We start from the raw sequence: 23,743 nt of genomic DNA, 5'->3' as shown, positions 1-23,743 counted from the left end.
GAATAAACCTTCGGCTCATCCTCAGTACCAAACAATAATAACACACAACCACTCTACTCAACCACAACTTCACATAACCTCATAGAAAAATAGATCTTCCTTTTCAATCCACTTGCTTCTATATATTCTTCATTATGATAATCTTCATTTATACTGGTCTTTGAATTAAGAAATTTCTCAAGTCGGCCAAAACTTTTTTATCGGAACACAATTTGAAATAGGTCTACGCTAATCATTCCCATGGTGGAAGGGGATGAAGGGGGCCAAACCACAATGCAGATCAATCAAAACAATAGGTTACCATACACCACAATTGCTGAAGAAAAAATGGAAACATTCAAGGTCAACCAGACCCAGAATGAACATATCAACAACAAGGAATCCAGAGCACATCAACATATCCCAAATCAGAATATCAAGGATAAAGACATGAGTAGCATAAATCCAAAATCTTATCATCAGAAAAAATAAAATGTGGAGAAATGTGGAGCATTGCAAACACTGTCAAATATTACCAACATCACTAAGAATACCTCTAGAACACAACTTTTGGAGCACCAAATCATAAGCGTGACATCCCAAAGCAACTTACAACAACATACTAAAACCTCATGATTACAAATACAACATATCAAAAATGTGGAGCACAAACTAATCATGAAACATAGAATCAATATGTTGACATCAATGACAATCATATTGACACACCATCAACTTCACATTCACAACATTTGTTTCTTATCCATTCCCTACTAGGATCTTAGTTTCTTCACCAACTTTGAATTTTATCCTATTGACAAAGATAAGCATGACATTAAATAAATAGGGAGAGCTGATATAATAGACTTCAACATAGTAATTCTCCCTGCCTATGCGAGCCATTTTGTTTTCTAGGATTCCATTTTTCTATCCAATTTTTTCCCAATTGGATCCCACACTTTGGTGGTCCTCAATCCTTTATCTAAGGGTAATCCTAAATATGAGCAACGTAGCTTACCTGCCTTGAAGTCGAAAAGTGCTAATATCTCCCTCTCTATGCTATATTTAACATTCAAAAAAAATATAGATCTAATTTGGATTGATTTACCTGTTGGCCTGATGCTCTTGAATAGATTTTGAGAAATTTTATAACTTTTTTCCTCCTTTCTATTAGCATATCTAAAGAGCATAGCTTCATCTACAAACTATTGATGAGAAATTGCCTCAACCACGTTAGAAATCTTAATGCCTCTCAACTATCCCTCCTATTGGGCTCTACTCAAAGACCTCCCCAAAGCCTCCACCATTATTATAAAGAGTTGTTGAATACCTCTAGAAGTTTCAAAGAATCCTTATGGAGATCCATTAACTAAAATTGAAAACTTGGGACTAGATACACTATAAAAAATTAGATTTACTCGTTGTCCTAGAAACCCAAAAGCTTCTAAACATTTGCATAAAAACCTCCAATCAACTTTATCATATATTTTTTAATATCCAACTTAATTATTATGTTTAGTTTTTTGTTGATCTATTTGAAATGGATAGATTCTTGAGCTATTATTACTCCATCAAATATTGATCTCCCTAGCACAAATCTGATTTTCTCTTCTGAGATAATGAATGGAAGAGTCTTCTTCAACCTATTAGCAAAAGCTTTGGCCAAGAGTTTGTAGATGGTATTACATAGAGATATATGTCTAAATTCATCTAGACTCAAAGATTTCTCTTTCTTGGGGATTAAAGCTATGAAGGTATTGTTAATCTCCCTTAAAATCCTTCTTGAATTCCTTGCTGCTTCTAGGACCTCTATCATTTTTATTCTCCTAAGATGTGCCAACATATTTGAAAGAAGCTTGCTGGAAATCTATCCAGACCGGGTGCTTTGTTTGGATGCAACTACTTGAGAGTTGTTTCAATTTACAAAGATGAGAACTTATTTGTTAGCAGCTTATTTATTCATCCAAGACCAACCTTGGAATGTTGTTCAACAATGTATTTTGAGCCTAATAATCAGACCCTTCCTAGTTGTTTTAGACCTCAATGAAAAAAGAGACCGATTCTTTGGCTATTTCCTCAAGATCTTCCTTCACATTCCTAAATTAATCTTTTAGTTTATAGATCCTATTGAGATCCCTTCTCTTCTTGGTGCTATTATGAATTTTTTTTTCATTCCTATCTCCCTTTGCTAACCATACTTTTCTTGATTTATGTCTCTAGAAAATTTCTTCCTTGCCCAACACTTTTTCATACTCATTAAGGAACTTATTTTCTTTAAGAAATCTATTTTGATCCATTCCATACTTTATTACCTCTTCATTCAAAGTGTCCAATTCCTCTTCTACTTTAGTCTTAGTTGAGAAGATGTTGGAGAAATGTTCTCTGTTCCACTTTAATAAATTTTATTTTATTGATTTTAATTTGGAAACAAAACAAAATAGTTTGGAGCCCTCAAATTTCTCTTCCTTCCACCATCTTTGTATAAACTCAAAGAAATTTTGATCCTTTATCCACATATTTTCAAACTTAAAAGGGTAGTTCAAAGGTTTTTTCTCCCCCAAGATTTATAACTAAACTGAAAAATGATCTAACCCTGAAGTAGACTTGATAAATTAGTAAAGCTCAAAGGGGAATTTGGTGAGGTCTCCTTTGAAGAATTTAAGCCTGTCTAGTTTTTCCGCTATGTATCTAAAACCCAATCCCTTATTGTTACATGTAAAAATGTCATTCTTAGTTTCTATATCCATTAGATTATTCCTTACTATACAACTCCTAAAATCCACTTGAGATTGATACTCCTATTGGATTCCCCCACTTTTTTCTGATAAATATATGATAGCATTGAAATCTCCTCCTAAGAAGAAGTTTTTGATGGGCATATTTTGAAGGAAATTCTCCAGCTCTCTCCACAACTCCAATTTTTGGTTATTAGAAGTTGGTGCATATACATTCAGTATTATAAATTGAAGATCTCCATTAATAATTGTTAAAGATCCCCCTTGCCAAAGACTCTTTCTTGCTAACTTCTCAAAAGCCATTCTCCCCGGGTTCTAGAAGATAGCCAATCCTCTTGAAGCTCCCATAGCTTCTACTAACTCACCCTCCCACAAGCCTAATTTCTTTTTGAATGTTAATATATGTTCTACATTTAGTTTGTCTCTTTAAGCATGACTATTTCTACTTTTGAAGTTCTAATGCTATGTTTAACTAAACACTATTTGTTAGAGACATTCATACCCCTAACATTCTAGGATAATAGCTTCATTTCTCCACATGAAGGGTCTTCTCCTTCCATAAATTAAATAGAGTTGTAATTTTCATCTAATCATTAGCTTCTCCATCCAATTTCCTAAGGTCCAATAAAGACTTCCTACCTCTCTTGTTTCCTAGTGATTTCCCACAATATGGTTTTTCCTTGTTAGGGTAATTTTCACAAAGGCCCAATAGATCCCTTGCCTTGATTTTCCCATTTTCCTCCATATTCCTTGATTATGAACATATCAATCTGAGTTGTTCCTCTATTTCATCTAGATCTAGAATTTTCTGAATTGTCTCTTGTTCTTGAACCGATAATCCTCATTCTCTTCAAGTTGGGGATTCGAAATACCCAGGAAGTCACAAACTGCTTCCAATTCCAACGGAAGAAAAATCTCTTCCTCTGCGCTAATAGTCCTTCAAATATCTGAAGGGGATGCATTCTAAGAGGAAATATGTTCCCTGCATCTAATATTTTTACATATATCATCCTGCTTCATGTCATTTGTTGTTAATTGTTTGTTTTCTTTCCCTTTAAAACATACAGGTGAGGTTAAAGGCTCAAGCTTTCTAACTGGCACAGATTGTTAGCCTTTCAATTTTTTCTTTTCTAATAGCTAGAGAGATATTTTCTTGTCTGTTTTAAGAATCTGAACTACTATTGTTTGATAATTTGTTGATATGAATTTCTTCTCCTTTTGTTTTTTTAAACTCCCCAATGATCTACCTCTTTTTGCCCTTGTTGGAGTTGAGAGCTTGTCCCTAATTTTTCTACATTTGAAAGAGATGGAATGAATTTCACATTCCTTTCCCTCTCCTAAATCTTGATCTGCCAGATTCTATATGAGTTTGTCTTGGGATTCCTCATAACATGTTTGGACAAATGATTCCACGACTCTCAATTCTCAATGAGACACTTCTCTCTATTGGACCTATTCAAAGCTCACCCATTTCCTTTGTCAAATTTAACTCTCAATTCTGACCACTAAGAATATTTAATGCTGATTTCCAATTCTCAGGGGCTTGCAGGGTTAAAACTCTTTTTGACATGGATACCATCTCCGGTTTCACCTTAAACTTTTAAGTTCTTTCTCCTCTTTTCTCCAAACTCCAACATTTGGTTTTGATCATATTTTTTAACACTTGATTCACAAATTGACCTTGGCCCATACTTGCTCCTTTTTGACATCCAACTTAGTTATGTTTACTTATAGATATGTCAGTGAAATTTATAAATAAGCACTACCTGATCCTATTTCAAATTTTTACCCATGAATCTTTCCAAATTTTGTAATTGTATGAATTTGACAATTTGACATCTCTCAATATATCTAAGAGACTAATGATAAAGAGAGTTTCCTTCCTATTCCAATCCATTCTTTGAGCAAAGGAAAATGGAGCCTCATAAAGAATCCCTAAATTCATTGGTATGACTATTTGAGCTCCATTGTCTTGGGAAGGTAAGGGGAGTAAAATTTGGAATTTTGCTTTGTTCTAAAAGATATGTCCTAATTTGAGAGTGATGGAATGGTCTTCATTTTCCCTGTCTTCTCCTAAAAATTGATCTACCAATTCCTCAATGAGACTGTCTTGGGATTCTTCATAGTATATTTGAACAAATGACTCCATATCTTTCATTGAGACACTTCTCTCCATTGGACCTATCCATGACTCACTCATACCCTTTGTCAAATTAGACTCTCTCTCTTGATCATTAAAGATATGTGATTTTGGCTGCTAATTATCAATGGCCTACAGGGTGAGAGCATCTTTTGACATGGATATCCTCTTTGGAATCATCTTCTTGATATCTACTAAGCATGCTAGAATAAATATTTTTATCTCAAATTCTAGAAAATATCTATCACTTCAATCCTTTCAGAAAATGAGCTACCTTATTTAGGAAAACGGGGAATAAAGGGTTTAGGCTCCAGAAGATCCAAACTACTAGTACTTTGAGAATTAGGGCAAGATGGGGAGGAGTAATTTGACAAATGACATATACTATAGACCCAGTTAGGCTCCTCATAAAATATTTTTTGATTCCAACATTCATATTTGGAGTGAATTTGCAAAGATGGTGGGAAAGCCTTAGTTGTATCCATGAGCACACATAAGCGAGTTGGGAGATTCAGATTTTCATAATAATTTTTTTTTTTAATGAAAATACCCTCGGTTTCCAACAAATTCAAGGATCTCAATCTCCCTATATTCTAGAGGAAGGCTATGTAGCTAAATTCATATAGGGATAAATTTTATGGTTGCAGAAATAGGATTAAAATTTTGATGCCAAGCTTGCATATGTAAACCTGAACTATTGCAAAACCAATGCTTTATTCAAAAAACAGTCTCTCCTTTCTTTTGAATCAAATATTACAATAAAGAATCCTTCCACTCGATCTATTAAGAAAATATCAGTTACTTTAGACCAATGTTCTTCTACCATTTTAAATAGCCCCTTTTTATAAATAGAAATGTTCTAGAACTTAAGTATTTTTATAAATAGAAATGTTCTAGAACTTAAGTATTAGAGCTCGCTGCCAAAAATATCAAATCTATGTTGATAAGGTTTCTTCTGAGAAAGTAATTCTTAATTCCTTATTACTGTGAGAGCCCCCTAGAGATTTATCCAATGTCGGATCCACATCCCAATGAAGACTTTGAACTTCATATTTTGACCTATTTTCCTTCCCTTGTTGTCTATCCAAGGGTGTTTCTTCTGCCATTTGAACTTTCTGAACTATAGAAGATTCCCTTGTTTTGGAAATCTGGGGCTTCCAAACCTACATCATCTTTCTTGAAGGAATATAGGGTTGTTTTCTTTTAGGGAAACCCATACTGGATCTACTCGCAAAAAGTATTTTCCTAGCTCATGAAATTCCCTGTGAATTAAACCAAGCCTTGTGGATTAAGGGAATGTTGTTTGGCAAAGAGATTGAAAAATTTAATTATGTTGATCCCTAGGGCTTGTATGTCCCAGTAGGAGGAAAATAATTCTTTGATTCTATCTTAAAGCCCTTGTCTATATTTCCGATTAAAAACTTTAAAACATCATTTCTTGCTTTAGAAATTGACCAAAACTTTAGAGGCCAAGCCTTCTTTAGCAAAGGAGGATTCACTGGAATCCCAAAGGGTCCGAGTGTAAAAAATAGGGATGTTATTTGGAAAGGTTATAGAAGCCTTTCCAATGAAGAAGGGTTTATGAGCTTGAATGTTTCTTCTAAACCTCCATGACTCACCATTTGCCTCCTTCTACCATAGAGATTTTCTTTGTTGCCCACCTAGTAGATTTTAGGTCTTTGAGTGTCTTGGTTTCTTGAAATCTTCCATGGGAGCATAGCTCTGAACTACTTCGCTCTGCCCTGCTTTGCTCATCATTACATCATATACACAAACTTTAAAACTATTTTTTATTTACTTAAGAGATATTTTTATTTACTTTATTTTTTAATTTTTATTTATTTCAAATAGACTAAAATAAATACTTATTTTTAATTTTTTTACTATAAAGTTATTTTTATTTGAAGAATCATTTTAATTTATCTAAGAGTTAATTTAAACATTTTATGTTTGTTGTGATTGATCATATTTGATACCCCACAAAATGTGGAGTCATAATAAGACTATTTCTAATAACATGTATCCTAACTTATTTACCAATTTTTTGCCTACAATGAAAACTATTCTCATATTTTAGAAGAATACCTATGCCTTTTCTCATGATAATAATATAATGTAATTAAGACAACACTATATTAAAATAATAATTATAGTTATTAAATAATAATATTATATTATATAATATAATTTATAAAGATTATATCCTATTATATTATTATACTATATTTATATTATTAATTATATTAAATTAAATTATTTTAATATTACAATTTAATTCTAACTAAACTATATTCCATATTATATTAATGCTTATTTATATTATTAATTAAATTAAATAAATTTTAATTATATTATACTAAATTATTAAGCTCACTTTAACTCTAACTAAACTTTTTTATATTATATTATTTTTAATAAAATAATAAATTACTTTTCTTATTAATAATAAATGTTTTTTTTTTTTTTATAAAAGTGGATGAAACTACTAAAATTATATTAGATATTGAATTTTTACAGGTGTCTGGTTTAAAGAGCACTGAAGGGAAAGAACCAGTAAGAAAACCCTTAAGTATTGCTCAAGAAAACATAAGCCTATCTACCCATTGCAAAAGCCCATAGGCACCCCAAAAAACCCCCCCAGATAAATAGCTAACTGCATTAGATATAAAGGAAGCTGTAATATCCAACATAGAAGATAACATCTCAAAATAGAGCCAGTGCTATCCAACCATAACCAGTGCCATCAACCCTTAACCATCCTGTCTACACAACACATGAGTCCAGGGCTTTGAATAGAATAAAACTTAGAGTTAGAAGAGATCCTAGAATAAGTGACCCTACCAACACAAAAATGGTGAGAAAACATATGCCAATCCAGATAAGAAGCATAGAGGGATGATGAAGACCCTGAGGAAGTAGGGTAAGACCGATCCATAAGGTAATCCAAAGCAGCAACCAAAGAAGTAACAACAAAATAAGAAACCATTTGCAACACCATGCTAACTGCACTTTCCAATTTCTCAAAAATAGCCACCAACCATCAATTTTGACAAGAACTCTCCACAACAAACAAAGCATTTTGTGTTAGAAAAATCAAATGCAAAGAAAGAATGGATACCATGACTGCAAACCACTGTGAATATAAAAGAGGAAGAGATAACCAAATCATGATTAGCCCTCCAATGCAAGAAAAGGCATCATGCGACAAAATGCTTAGCAAACGATGAAACATGCTCTTGCCGTAGAACACAACCTCTTGTCACGACACCCCTAATCATGAAACATGCAACTACCCAAAGATACGAAAAAACACGATGCTAGATGATTAGAGAATGAAAGAGACAACACAACTAATCATGAAAAAAACCCCCACCAGAAAGCCACCAAGCCCAGATCACAAAGGATAATGATTACCAAATAATGCAGAGGATCGAACAGAAATATCTATGCCAATATATATGATGACTAACATACAAAGAGTACTTTATGACTAGATTATTACCCAACACATTCTGCACAAGAAATAAAGTCACGTCATCAAAAGAGTCTAAAACACCCACCAACAAGGTATTCACAGGTGAAAAACAAACAACCACTCAGAGCATGCATTTGGTATACAAAGGCCCCCCAACCACCAATTAGTAAAAAAGCTCAAAAAAAATAGAGAAACGAAAAATGTACCAGCCAACCCAAAGTTGTCCCATCACCCTTCGTACTCAGTGAGGAGATACTGCCAAATATAGATACAACAAATATGTTTCCATAAGGCAGGACAACATCCTCCCTATAGCCATATAGGGAAGAAAAACCACACCCAACAAGGAGAAGGGAGAAGACAACACCAGAAAGAAAAATGATAGCACCCCGACAGGAGAAGCCACAATGACCTCCAGGATCCATGAGGAAATTCTAACTGGAAATATCAACAACAAAGATATTGTCAAGAAGAGAAACACCCTCACTACAGATACTTATGGAATAAAACCACATCCAACATGGAAAATGAGGGAGGCTTTTCAATAGAAATCCTGCGAAGAAAGAAGCTTAATGCAAGAGGCTGGTATGTCTGAAGGAAGAACCTCTAAGAAATCAACACCCTCAGCAATAGCCTTATTAGCCAAAAAATCCGCAATGACATTGATCTCCCTGAAACAATGAGAGATAGAGAAAGTGCAAAAGCACTTCAATTGCATAAGAATGTGATCTAATAAATACTGCAAATGCCAAGAGAGACATTTTTTGGCAACAACCGCTTGAAAAACCAACATTGAATCTCCTTTAATAACAACATCTTTAATATTCAAAGAGATAGCGAGATCAAGCCCAAAGGATAAAGCCTGGAACTCAGCAAAATTATTAGTACCCTGACCAGTATATTTTCCCACAACTTTGATGATCTTAGAGGAATGATAAAAAATGACCACTCCAATACCAGACCTTCCCAAATTTCCCTTAGAAGCCCCATCAAACTGTAGCTTGAAAGTAGACTTGGGGGGGGGGCTCCATTTGGCCATCTTATGTTTAACAAGAGAAGATAGACCAGTTGATATAGCCCCATGAGAAGGCATCAGACGAAGAGAACCCCATTTCCAAGTGACCCAATTATCCCAATGAGAAAAAGACCTGAGGTGATCTAAATTTTTATGAATGTAAGAAAGCACCACCTCATAGATGGAGGATTGAATTTTTCCAATCACATCAACCAGAGTAGAAGATTTATGTTTAAAGATCCTGGAATTCCTTTCAAGCCAGAGATTCCAGATCACCAGTGGTGGAGCCACAACCCAAAGAGATGAATAAAACAAAGAAGAGAACAATAAAGGCCAGGCCATGAAGTGCGAAAACAAATTGGGACAAAGAGCAGAAGACCAACCAAGCATGCCAAAGAGCCAATACCAACACTCACAAGAAAAAGGACAAAGCAAAAAAATATGGTCCATGGATTCCATACAATATCCATAAAAAAACACAAGGGAATACTGCTGTAATCCCAAGCCTATCCAATCTCATCCCAGTGAGAACTTTATCTTGGACTGCCAACCAAGCAAAAGACCTTGCCCTAGGAAGACAAGTCAGATGCCAAAATAGTTTATTGTGCTAGTAGAGAGAGGTTGAAGAAGTTTGAGACAAAGAATTATAACCATCTTTTACTGAATACGCACCTAGAGCACTCTTGGTCCAGACCAAAGAATCCTCCTTATCCTGAAAGACAAGAGGTCTTTTGTGAAGTTCTTCCATAAAAGCAAGTCTAAGGTTGTTATCAATAGGAAAGGGAGGAATATTCTTCCATTTAGCCACTAAATATGAACCTGTAGAAACAATATCAAAATAATCTGCAACAAAAGGCCCCCAAAGATCTGATAAAATGCCAGACAAAGGGGACCAATCTCGGATAGCTGAAAGAGCAGGATACCCATTCCAGACTTCATCCCAAAGTTGAGCCTTCTTCCCATTATGAACAACCCAAGATAAATGTGGTAAGATAACCATCCTACAAGAAACCAAAAAGTTCCAAAATGTAGAACCCTTTGGAAGAGACGTAGCAGTAAAAATCCTTTCTCTAGAGGATCCCTTGAAATACTTAGCAAGCATGATGGAAGCCCATTTACTTAAAGGGTTTGCATATAACTTCCACACCAGTTTTGCCCCCAAAGCCTTATTCTAAGCAGCTAAATCATGAATACTCGTGCCACCCAGTTCTTTGGGACAACAAATTTTTTCCCAAGCAAGAAGAGGAATCTTCTTTCTACCTCCCACATTATCATTCCAAAGGAAGGATCTAAGGGAAATCTTAATGTCTTTAACAACTTTATGGGGAGCCTCCATAATAGACAAAAAGTATGTGGGGATGGCACTCAAAACTGATTTAATTAGAAGGATCTTACCAGCCATTGTAAGCCACTTGTGATTCTAGGAGGAAATTCTAGAAGTTATCACATGCACAACTTTATCCCAAAAGGAGGTCTTTTTCAGAGCCAAGAAAGAAAGGAATGCCCAAATACTTCCAAGGAAAAGTCCCTACTTGAAAACCCCAAGAGCGGATGAGTCTATCTCTAACTAGAGGAGAGACATTCACAAAGAAAACTTTAGACTTTTGGTTATTAACCTTCTGTCCAGAAAATGCAACATAATTAGAAATAATTTTCTTTATAACTCTAGCTTCCTTCAAAGAAGCAGCCCCAAACATAAGCGTATCATCAACAAACAAACAATTAGATTGCAAAGAGGGAAGGCCATCAATTTTGACACCTGACCATAACCCAAATGTCGTAGCGTTAGAAATGGCCCTACTTAACACCTCTGCCAAAAGAATAAACAAAAAAGGGGAGAGGGGATCCCCTTGCCTAATTCCTTGGGAGGAAGCAAAAAACCCCAATGGAGAACCATTAATCAATACTGAGAAACAGGCAGATGATATGCATGAAAACACCCATTTAACCCAACAACACGAAAATCCCAAATGGTTCAAGATAGCAACAAGGGACTGCCAATTGACATGATCATAAGCCTTAAGCATGTCTTGTTTAAGGATCATGGCCAGAACCTTTTGTTGTGATATGGAGTGCAGAATTTCATGAGCTACAATCGCACCTTCAGATGTCTCCCTACCAAGCACAAAGCCACCCTGCTCCAAGGAAACTATCCGAGGAAGAAGCCCAAAAAGCCTAACCGAAATTGCCTTAGTAAATTTTTATATAAAGTAGTACACAAGGCAATTGGACGAAAATTAGAAAAAGAGCTAGGATTATCCACTTTTGGAATAATAGCAATAAGAGTAGCATTAATCTCTCTCAATATTGACCTATTTCTTCTAGACTCTTCCAAGGCTAACAAAACATCATTTCCTATAAAATATCAACACTTCTGAAAAAATAGAGTTGTAAAACCATCCGGACCCAGAGCCTTTTTTGGGTGCATGGAAAAGACTATCTCTTTACGCTCTTCCAACGAAAGGGAGCCATAAGCATCTTATTATCCGCATGAGACACTAAAGGGGGAATCAAATTTATGAAAGCATTATCTATAGAGATTACTTTAGTAGTGAATATTCACCAATGGTGAATTTTTCACGTCGGCCATGTCAGAAATGGTGAATATTTTGTACTGAATGGGGGTGGCCATGTCGCCAGAACATTATCAATTTTCGTCAAAGTCACAGGCCGATCGCCATATGTTTAATGCAATTAAATGTTTCTATGTGATGATTTCACCAATACAATATATGGTGGACACATGGTAAATTTAATTGTTTCGCCTACACTTTCTGAGGTTGCCTTAATCGATGACCTTAATTCACCTATAGGCATGTGAAGATTTGTTAGCCAGGGGGACCCAATTCACCTGACATCTTGCCGACGTGTGTCTCCATTCACCCTAACTTTTGCCAACTATATTGTATTTGCCTATTATTTGGACGACCTATAATCGCCTCAAAAATTACATAAGTCGTATTTGGATGACCTATAATTGCCTCAAAAATTGCATAGGTCATGTTATAGTTACGCGAGATTTGCCAAATATTTGTATACCATATAAAATTCCTGTGAAATTCACCATATAGAGAATAGTATAAATACATGCAAAGATTAGATCTATCTCAACACAATCTAGTGGGTTCTAGGCTTTGAATTCTGATCAATAGCAAAGTTTCAGACCAAGGAAAAACATTGTTGTTGACTGCATTGGCGACTACTAGTGACCTAAAGCCTAAAGGTGAGCGATCATATTTTTGAAGTGGTATATTATATATTATAGTCTATTATTGCTTCTTCAACAAATTGATATTTTTTTGGCAGCCTTTATTTTGTTGGAGATGTCGAATAGGAAGAGGGGTAGGAAACCTGAATGTGGGGAAGGCTAGGAGAGGCCAACAAAAAGTAGAACTTTGTCTCCGTACTTTGGCATTGGAAAATATTGTAGTGAAAATGAGGAAGGTAAATCATCACAAGTACAAGTAGAAAATTCACCACATGCACCGCATGTTGAAGATGACAGTGAACCTGATATCTCAGATCAGGATGATCTTGAAGAAGATTATCTGGTAGATACCCAAGTTAGCTGGAATGATATAATCGACTTGGGTGATAATGCATGAAAGGGGAAAAGAAAAGCCATATCAAAAAAGGGTGAACCACAATCAAAAAAGGATCGGGAGTGGGATATGTCAGTGAAGAATTTTCAAATTAATTGGGCATCAAAGTATCCATTCATTGAACTAGTGGAGAATCCAATTGAAGGCGAGCCTCAAATAGAATGCAAGTGTAAGATTTGCACTTGGAAACATAACAAGGAAATTAGGTTGCAGCTAAAATTTTACACCATAGAAAAGCATATCGGTAAAGTTTATGAAAAACAAATGATAGACGAGATTGAAAAATTAGTGATAAGATGTAAAACAAAGGAGGAATGTAAGCATGTGAGGAATGCTGAAGAGTATTATTTTCATGAGAAAATACAAACGAAGCCTGCTGAAGTTAAAGGTTCTATTGAAGTTGTTTTTGGAAAAGCAATGCAAATAGAACAATAGGGAAAAGTTGTTCAGTTAAGTGTTGTTTTTTATATTTTGAGTAGAGGGCATGCTATGATAGATTTCCCATCAATTAGTGGTTTATTACACTATTTGAAAGTTCCTAACTATCCTAATAGACATTGGTCAGTAAACAATGGATAGAATGGGCAAGTTGTCTTGCTGAGGTTGAAAAAGAAGATGTAAAGGATAAAATAAGAGAGTCAAACTTTATTGCATTTTCTTTAGATGAAATTACGACAGTAGAAAATACTTCATGGGTATGCATGCATATTTATACTATAGAGAATCATACCCGCCAACCTCATGTACTATCTATTGCTAAAATGAAGGAGAGTGCGACAGTGAAAAATTTATTTGAACTAGTAAAGAGAAGTTTAATTGAATATGGAGATATGGATGACATGACGGTAGCCAAAAAATTGGTTTGTGTTAGAGCAGATGGAGCTTCAGTAATGCAAGGTCACATGAACGGTCTTTGTACAAAGATTGAAACTTTATTTGTACTGTACATTACTGCAATTCACTGCATGGCTCATAGAAAATGAATCTAGCTTTTGGAATTGTGAGCAAGTTTCCTTCGGTTAAAAAAATTGAAATTTTAATCAGAGAGCTCTACTCACACTTCTATCGAAGTCCCAAGTGATTTATGGAATTTCAACACTTTGCTGATGGAATAACTAATGGGAACAGGCTTCTCAAGGATAATGATACCAGATGGATCTCTTTGGATGGTCCAGCGCATCAAGTGTTTTCAGAATATCCATCCTTGATTGGACTATTTCACACAACTCGCGACAAATCATATCAACCGAAATTTCCCAAACTTCTTAGCAGGTTAAGTAATTTAGAGACACTCTTAACTTTAGCAGCTCTTCTACCCATGCTAGAGGAAATAAGGAATATTATGAAGGCTACCCAAAAAAGAGCTCTGTATATTGCAGAAAATGCTACGTTGCATAAGATGACATGCATGACCCTCAACAATCTCTATCGAAATCAACCAACACTATCTGATGAAAAATTTGTTAAGTGGCAGACAATCACAGATTCGAACAATCCTGATAACTTTTTATGAATTGGTGCAGATGGGGAGGTATGTGCCAATGTATGGGGAGTTGAGATACCAATGCACTTCTATGCCATAGTCGACCTCGAGGAACCAAGAAAGCGCCCCAAGAAGCAACTAGCAAGAGTTACAAGGGAATATTTTGACAAGATTGTTGAGATTGTAACTACTTCTGTGAAGAAAATTGCGTATGATCTTTCCTCATTATTGGAGCCTCAATAGTGCAGCCGATTTTCAAAGTAATCTACTGACTTTGATAAAACAATTTTGCATATCCAAAGAATTGAATGGAGTAACTATAAATGGAATATTAGACAAAACTCATCTTCAAGAGCAATCATCTCATTTTGCATACACTATGAGAGAACAATATGCCAAAATGGAGAAACCTCGCGAAGAGGGATCAGTAACAAGGCTTGGAAATATATAGCTGAGAACAAAATGTTGTGTGATTCAATGCCAGAATATGTGAAGCTTGCTGATTTATGTCTTACAATGATATTGGGTTCGGTGGAAGATGAGAGAGTTTTCAGTGCTTTGAGGTTCCTAAAATCAAAGATAAGAAACAAACTAGACAAAAATTTGGAAAATTCCTCGAGGCTCTATACATCTTGGTATGATGTCCACTTTTTTCCTTACGATAGGGCACTGCAAATTTGGAGGTCCAAATGTGAAAGAAGAGGTTTGGGCACTTCAAACCAAAGTGCCAGTGGGACCATTTCCCCATGTACTGGACCGTCACCTACTGGTAGCATTGAGATGCAGTTCAGCGAAGGTATGTAGACTCAGAGTGAAGAAAATCAAACCACATACAAGATTCAAGAAAGCTCTGAATTTGATGAGGATGAATGGCAACTGTAAGAGATTGGTATTTATTAATCTTATTACTGTATCTCATCATTCATATTACAAAAGCATATTACTTTTTGCAATTAGAATTTAATATTGATTTGTAATTGTATTTTTCAACTTTCTATTTCCAAATTAAAAATAGCATAATAAAAAAAAAACCATAATGTGTTTATTGATACAGAGATGTTTATTGTTTATTTATACATGTTTGAGTCTCAAATCTGTGTGATACATTTCAAAACCATATGATACAATTCATCAAATAGTAATACACATGTCAATAACTTAGATTTTCATTAATTCTTTCAAAATATAGCCATATGATACAATTCATTCAATAGTAATACACCAATCTGTGTGATTCTCCATGCAAATTGCAAAAGAGAATACAAAGTTTTAGAACCCTTTGCAAATGACCCTGAATTCCTTTTTATAGAAATAAGAGAGCAACAACAACTCCTGTGTGATTCTCTAATGTCCATGCAAAAGTGAATACAAAGTTTCAGAACCCTTTGCAAATGACCTTGAATTCCCTTTTATAGAAACAAGGGAGCAACAACAACTTCAGGTCGAATTGCAAGTTTGGAACATGTGAAGACTGAACATCAAAATCACAAACTCAACACAAATTTATATGGCCATCACAAGCCATATTAGCAATTTAACATTTGCTACATGTTTGATGTCTCCTGTTCAAAAAACAGAGTTCAAAATTAAATATTAATTCACGCCATGAAAAATTAAACATAGATAATACCAGTGCCTAAAACCTACTAATTAGAAATAGAGAAATGCATAAATGTTAAAGCAAGGGAGAATTTGAGAATACAAATTTACTGGCTAAAGTTTTGCACTATGCATCATAGTTTCATAGGCTGGATTAGCAAAATAGCAATAGCAAGTGTTGTTTTTTTCCTATTCATAAAATAGATTCATAGGCTCGATTAGCAAAATAGCAATAGCGAGTGCATCATAGATTCAGAAGTTGGATTAGCAAAATAGCAAACAGAAAAAACATAAAACCTTGAAATTAAGAGTAAAAGAAGAAAATTGTGCAATACATACTATGATTCTTAAGAATTATGTGCCAATTTTTGTAGGGTGCTCCACTCTTCGTCTGATGGAAGGTCAATATTCTATAAACTATGGAAATTCAACTCCAACTTCATCAACATTCCATATTTAGAAGATTTACTTGACATCACTGTTTCATCCAATACTGAATTTAGAGTTGTAAATGGTTGGATGAATTCCAGAAAGCTTTGGGGAGTTGTGTCCTTTGGAAGCAAGTCTAAATTAGACTTCATTTTTATCTCCATGCTTTTTTTGTAAGCTTCTTCTCTAATGAATTTATTTGATGTGTCAACAGGCTTAGGCAAACCAAGTTTAATCAAATTATTTTTCTTTTCTTGCAGCTTCAATATCTTTTTTCCACAACTTTCCATAACTTCTGTTGTTTCCCTTAGCTTCTAGCATTTTTGAATGATAGATGATGTCTTAACTGTGGCATCAATGTGGCTCTTAATTCCCTTGGATGCCAAGTAGCTGTCACTGGAACTGTAGACTACTTTCAGAATCTTTTTTACCATATCCTCTTTTGAATAAACATGTGTTCTCTTCTCATAGTGCCCTTTGATTTTTATATAAATTAGTCTCATACTTTCAGTCAATTGAAACCATTCACACAACTTCTCACTCCTCAGCATTATTTGCTACCAAATGTTTTCTTGTATATACTTCATTGTATTATTCATATTATCTTTCAATCTATCCTCCAAAGTTTTTATTTTATCATTTGCATTGTGCAGGTCTTCTTTCATTTGTGCACATTTTGTTCTTTCTTCCTCTACTTCCTCTTGCAAATGTTTTTATTTTTCCTTCCCATGATCCAATAGGTCCTGTAATTTTCTCATTTCAGTGGCAATAGACTCATAACTTTTGTATAATTTTTGAAAACTGGCTTTTTCCTCAACAATTTTTTAACTGCTTTAAGCTAGTTTTTCTGTTAGGTCCTTCAATTCTGCATCCATCTTCTCCTGCTCTACAATTTCTACTACAGAGCCCAAATTTTTTATCCTTTTCTGTAAATCATTTCACTTGCTATCTGTTGCTTTCCTCCTTGATTTTTTCATTTTCCAGGTCTGCCTATAACTTTTCTATTTGTTTCTCTAGTTTATTTTTTTCTCTCTCCAGCTTTTGCAGTGATGTGTAGACCACTTCGTTAGTCCTTTTTGACACGCTAACTTTGTCCACATTATGTACTTTGGAAAAATCCATTTGGAGGGTGCCAACTTGAAATTGAGAGGGATCTATCTGACTGTGTGGTGGATTTTTATCTTTAGATGGGGCTGGGGGCATAACAACCATGAACTCCATCATATCTTTCTGTGGGTCATATGTTGGAAATACCATGTTCCTTGTAGGTTGTTCATTTACAACTTCAGACATAGAAACCCTATGAAATGCTTTCTTTTTTTCTTTATTTGCTTTTGTTGTGTGTTCATATTTTTCATAGTAATCACGAAATTAAAAATCTGGGCTTGCTGAAGCAATTGAATGTTTGAAAGGTGACATAGGAATACCAATACCATAGGCTCCAGTTCCACTTATTTATGTGGTTTTAACTAATTCTTGACCAGGATTACCAACAACAGTTCCTGATGATGTCCCACTCCCATTGACACTTTCATGTGTAGTTTTCATAGTCTTTTGAGGTGTGTGATCTGAAGCTGCAAATGATTGATTTGTAGTGTCAGTGGCACTTGATATAGGATTCTCAATAGTATGAGATTGAGTATCTACCTCTAGTGGCCTCTTGTGATAGATATTTTGTTGTTACCCTTGTCCAACACCAAGACAACTAGTATTAGTAGTAGTACCCATACTACCCCCACCAATCACAGCGACACTTGACTGAACAATAATAGGAATACTATCCCCAGATTCCCCACCAGTGGCAATGGCACTTGATTTACCACCAATGGGAATACCATGATGTGGTGGTGGTTGTGGATTTGAACCTGAAACAAATGCAGGTGGACCTTGAGGATAATGAGTAGTACCTTTCCGTGATGAATCTAAAGAATCAAGTCCAATGACTGGTTTAAGATGACCTTTTGATTTTGACTGTGATGGAGGTTGTACTTGAAGTGGATACCAAATGCCCTCTCCTCTGGCACCTAGACCACCACCTTCAAAACCCATTTTTTCCACAAGGTTTGCCCCTTTGCTATATTTTTCTTTCATGGACTCATTGACTCCACCTAATATTTTTGGGACTATAGTAGTTGTTGGAGGGGGCTCAATGGCAACCTCATGCTCATCATCATCTTCAGTCCTGCCATGCTCCATATCCCACAATTTGCTAAACTCTGCATCCTTGTCGATGCTCTCAATTTCTGCACTTGTCTTTGGTTCACTGAGATTCTTCCTCATAGTCCAAAAATCATTTATTTTGGTTTGAGTCCAATAATTCTCTTTACATTCATGTAAAATTGATTTGGGAATAGATTTCTTAGATGGATTAGCAGATTTAAGGTAGAAATTGTAGGACCTCCTATTTTGGATGCCCTAGCCCTCCTCTATTGTCCTCTGTGTGTGCATTTGCAATGCCATAATTTGTGATGAAATTTCTTCTGTTGAAATGTTATTGTCAGCTACAATTTTCTCCCTCTTTTTTAACCTCATCCCAAGAGTCCATGTTTCTAAGCTTTTCTAGCAATGGTTTACTTTCATGTTGACATAACGCTGAAGAGTTCCCATTTTTCTTAAGCCTTGCTTGAACTACATCGATTGGATCATACTGCCAAAGACCCTCATCACCAAAGCTAAAAACTATCAAAAAATCATGTGCCACATTGAATGCTTTTCTCTCAAATGTGAACCCTCCACATGAGAAAGGCAAGGAAAGAAATATGCTCTTCTTTTGTTGACCATGGAAGTGCCTATCTATGTTCTCCAATTTCCGTACATACTCTAATGCAAATACCCTCTCTGTCACATGTATTGGAAGTCTATATGGTTTTACTGCTAATCCATAAAACCTTAATACAATGAATTCTTCCATGAAGAACCAGTTAGCCAATTCTATTTGACTTCCGAGTTGAATGCAATCTTTACAAGACATAGGCAACCTAGGCATTGGAGTGCTTGTAATTTCATTATACATTAGTGCCAAAAAGAAGTCTACAAAATGGTTGTAGTTATTTCTTTTATCATATATCCTTATCTTTGGTGTCCATTCATATATTGGACACTTTGTTCTCTTCGCAGTCTTCTCATCAATCTTATAGCTCACAATTTGAATCTTGTTGGTCTCGAATATTGCATGATACTTGGATAGAAGGAGATAGCACAAGTAGGATGAGAACCTAAATGTCTTATAGGAACCTTTTTTGATCATTAGTAATTGTTTTTGCATGGATTTTACAATGTGCTCAATAAAATTATATCTTACTGGTTGACCTGCACAATGGATATTATAAATCATTTCAAGAAGGCTTGCACCCACTTCCCTATCATTTTCCAATCCTAGGCAAAATGAAAGCAAGGAAATAGTATCCCCAACCCATGGAACAAAAATGTTAGAATCATAAGGAGGCTTATGATTCTGATCCAACACAATACTAGTACCACTCTTTATTAGAGCTTTGATAAATGAATCTCTACGACTTGGATCGAGAATCTCATAATTCCCTGCCAGCTTTTCAAGGTCAATTTGGACGTTTGAGTTTTGGGCTTCAAATCCTAGGTTCAACAAATGAGAAAATTCTCCCTCGTTTATGGATAGAATTTCCTCTTTTGTATTTTTATTGACAATTACTTTTTTATCTTCATCATAATTTTCGGTGCAGACCATGACAAAATCAGGGCAAGGGAATACTTGAGGTAACACCATGCTTCCCAATCCAACATCCCATGGTGCGATTTTTTTTTTGTTTTGTTTAAACTTTGGGTTGAAAACAGTAAATTTTGCCGAAGATGCATCTGTCGCCTTACTAGATAATGTATATCTAATATCTATGATACACTTTTCACCATGGATAGCAGGGTCATAAATATCATGGTATTCATCAGTGAAACATGGTGTTTTAACCAATTCGGTTAGGTACATTTTGTTTTTCACTTGGCTTCTTATTGAACTACTGCTTCCGATTTTCCCCATCACTATTATGGTTAATATTCAAAATAATGCTAGATAAAAAGCTGAAAATGCTAACCCTCAAATTGGACCACGAGATTACCAAAAGTAAAAAAGGTGGGATGTAGGTGTTTTAGATTTTACCCAGAATTTGGAATTTCTATTTCACTAGATTGGCACAGACAATCTCTGTTGCAACTTGCATTCCTCAATCTAGTAGTTGTTTCTGAATCTCCCTCGATTTACAGGTTTGTCCATGAAATGAAAGACGATTATGATTTACGAGTCTCTTATTTCGAAAACTCTGAAAAGTAGAAAAGTAAAACCTAAAGGGCAAAATATCTAGAATCATTTTGTAATTTTATTAATTATTATTAATAAGTATTCGATGTCAAAGGACAAAACATTTATTACTTTAGTATAAATTCTGAGGACATTAAGAATCATGTTGTAATTTTATTAATTATTATTAATAACTATTCGATGCCGAAGGACAAAACATTCACTACTTCAGTATAAATTTTGAGAACATTAAATGTAATACGTTCAATTCCAGGCGAAGTTCTCCCAAATGTGTTCACTTCCCACATTTGGACCAAAATCCACCCTAAGCCATTGATCTTTGCTCATCCAATGGATGAGAGACCAAGGTTGTGACTTTACATGTCTGTTTTTTAAGTTTGTTTAATAATTTTAAACTTCCATCCGAAAAAGTGCTTTATAGACTTAATTATATTTAATTAAATTTAAAACGTTTCAATTTCGGGCGAAGTTCTCCCAAATGTGTTCACTTCCCACATTGGGGCCGAAATCCACGCTAAGCCATTGATCTTTGCTCATCCAACGGATGATGGTACCTGTTGTCAGTTGTTGTGGGTCCCATGATTCTGCCAGTTTTTGAGCACGTCACCATACTGATGTCACTTTTCTAGGCAAAGTTCTCAGAAAGCTGTTCACTTCCCACATTCACCTCAAAATCCACCCTAAGCCATTGATCTCTATTCATCCAATGGTCGATGGTACCTGTTTTTAGATGTAGTGGGTCCCACAACTTCTGCCATTTTTCTGGCATGTCACCATACTCGTGTCACTTTTCGGGTTTGATTTTAAGTCTATTTAATCATTTTAAACCTCCGCCCAAAAAAAAGTTTTATAGACTTAATTATATTTAATTAAATTTAAAATGTCCAATTCCGGGCGAAGTTCTTAGAAAGGTGTTTACTTCCCATAGTCGGGCTGAAAACCACCCTAAGTCATTGATCTTTGTTTAGCCAACAGTCGATGGTACCTGTTTTTAGATGAAGTGGGTCTCACGACTTCTGCCATTTTTCTGGTACATCACCATACTCGTGTCACTTTTCGGGTCTATTTTTAAAGTTTATTTAATCATTTTAAAATTTTACCCGAAAAAGAGATTTATAGTCTATAGACTATAGACTTAATTATATTTAATTAAAGTTAAAATATTCAATTCTAGGTGAAGTTCTCACAAATGTGTTCACTACCAACATTTGGGCCGAAATCCACCCTAAGCCGTTGATCTTTTCTCATCCGATGGACGATGATACTTGTTGAGAACTTGAGTGTTGTCAGATGTCGTCAGTCCCATAATAAGAGACATTTAAATTTTAAAGATGTGCAATAGTTTGAGATAACTATTAAATATAATGTTAATATTATTTTGTAATTAAAGATGTGCAATAGTTTGAGATAACTATTAAATATAATGTTAATATTATTTGTAAAAATTTAAAATTCAAAAATAGTATAAAACATGAAACTTAGTTTCTAGAATAAAACAAATAACTAAATAAAAATATAAATTTTAATATACAATTTGAAAGGTAAAAGTTTAATATAAAAAAGAAAACATTCAATATTAAATCAACATTAAAGGTAAAAATGTGCAGTCCTCAACTTGTTAAGGCGAGCAAATTTGGAAAGTACAAATGCCAAGGTGGCGATTAATTGTTGTAGAAGGAGTTTTCTATAGCATGTCGCATGAACAGAGGAAGGGGACAATGGCAGGAAATCTTTTTCTTGATCTCATGGCATTAATGCCTTATCGTGCACATTCATTACCCAGCCTATAAGACAGAGGCAAAATTTATTACCTTTTGATCTGTGTACCAGTTTTTGCTTTGAAGCAGAACAAATCTATAGTTCGTAGAATTATAGCTTCTATAAGATATTTCTTGTAGGAAGTGCTTTTGAAATTGCAGGTGACCATGGAGGCCAATTTCACACTTCGAATAGACAAGAAGTTGGTGCCCTTTTTGGGAAAAGTATCTGATAAACGAATGCAAGGACTATTCAAGTTTAAGGAGGAGAAGTTGTGGGCGGTAGCTCGACTGATACTTGCAGAGGAGGTGGCACATATTAGTCATCGGTATCGAACTAACATGGATGTTTACTCTCTGATTCTAGTGTGGGCCTGTGAATTCAAACCAGATGTGGAAAAGGTAAAACTCACATTGGTCAAATTGATTGATGGGGATTTTTTGATTAACCTGGATTCAATCTTGGAGTGGGTGGTGCCGGGAGTTGGCATTCAAATTAAGGAAGGGGATGACTAGGAAGAGTTGCTTCCTTTTATTTGTGGCCCAGAGGATGAAATCAAATACTAGTGTCGTGAACGTGCCTGAGTGGGGTGGGAAGCAATGAAACTCTTTGTGAAATTAACTAGGGTGGATGAAGTCCTGAAGGCTTTGCATGTGGTGGAAAGGATGGAGGTTGGTAGGGAATTGAGAGATAGGGTTGAAGAAAGAAGGGCCATATAGCTACTGGCAAGCTTGGAGGGTGACCCTGACTTCAGGTGCCTAAACTGCATTCCAAAAATGAAAGCTGAAGCGACAAAAGGGAAAGCATCGACCTCCGATGAGGGAAGGGACTGGGAGTAGGCAACCCAGGGGGATAGTGAGTGAGCGACCTATCGTATCAGCCAATGTTTTTTAATTTGCTTCCAAATGATTTATTACTGCTGGAACATTTGTTATGGATATCCAGCAATGAACTAGTTTTTTTGTCTACTTGCTATAAGCTGTGGGCAGTATGGTTTTCTCTCTATCTGCATTTATGCATGAATGACTGCAAATTTTGTATATTGAAACTTTTGAATTAATAGAATGAAAAAACCTTTATCGATAAACTTTTGTATCTTGAAACTTTTGAAATTTTGTATTTTGAATGACTATATTTATAAAATTATAATCAACCATAATCAATGTACAAATAATTAATGGAATGAACTGAATTTTTTTTTTTATAGCATTACATAAAAAAGATCATAGTATTAAATTTA

The sequence above is a fragment of the Cryptomeria japonica genome, chromosome 6, assembly GCF_030272615.1.
Source record: "Cryptomeria japonica chromosome 6, Sugi_1.0, whole genome shotgun sequence".
NCBI classification, from domain to species: domain Eukaryota; kingdom Viridiplantae; phylum Streptophyta; class Pinopsida; order Cupressales; family Cupressaceae; genus Cryptomeria; species Cryptomeria japonica.
Note: the sequence above shows the minus strand (reverse complement) of the source record.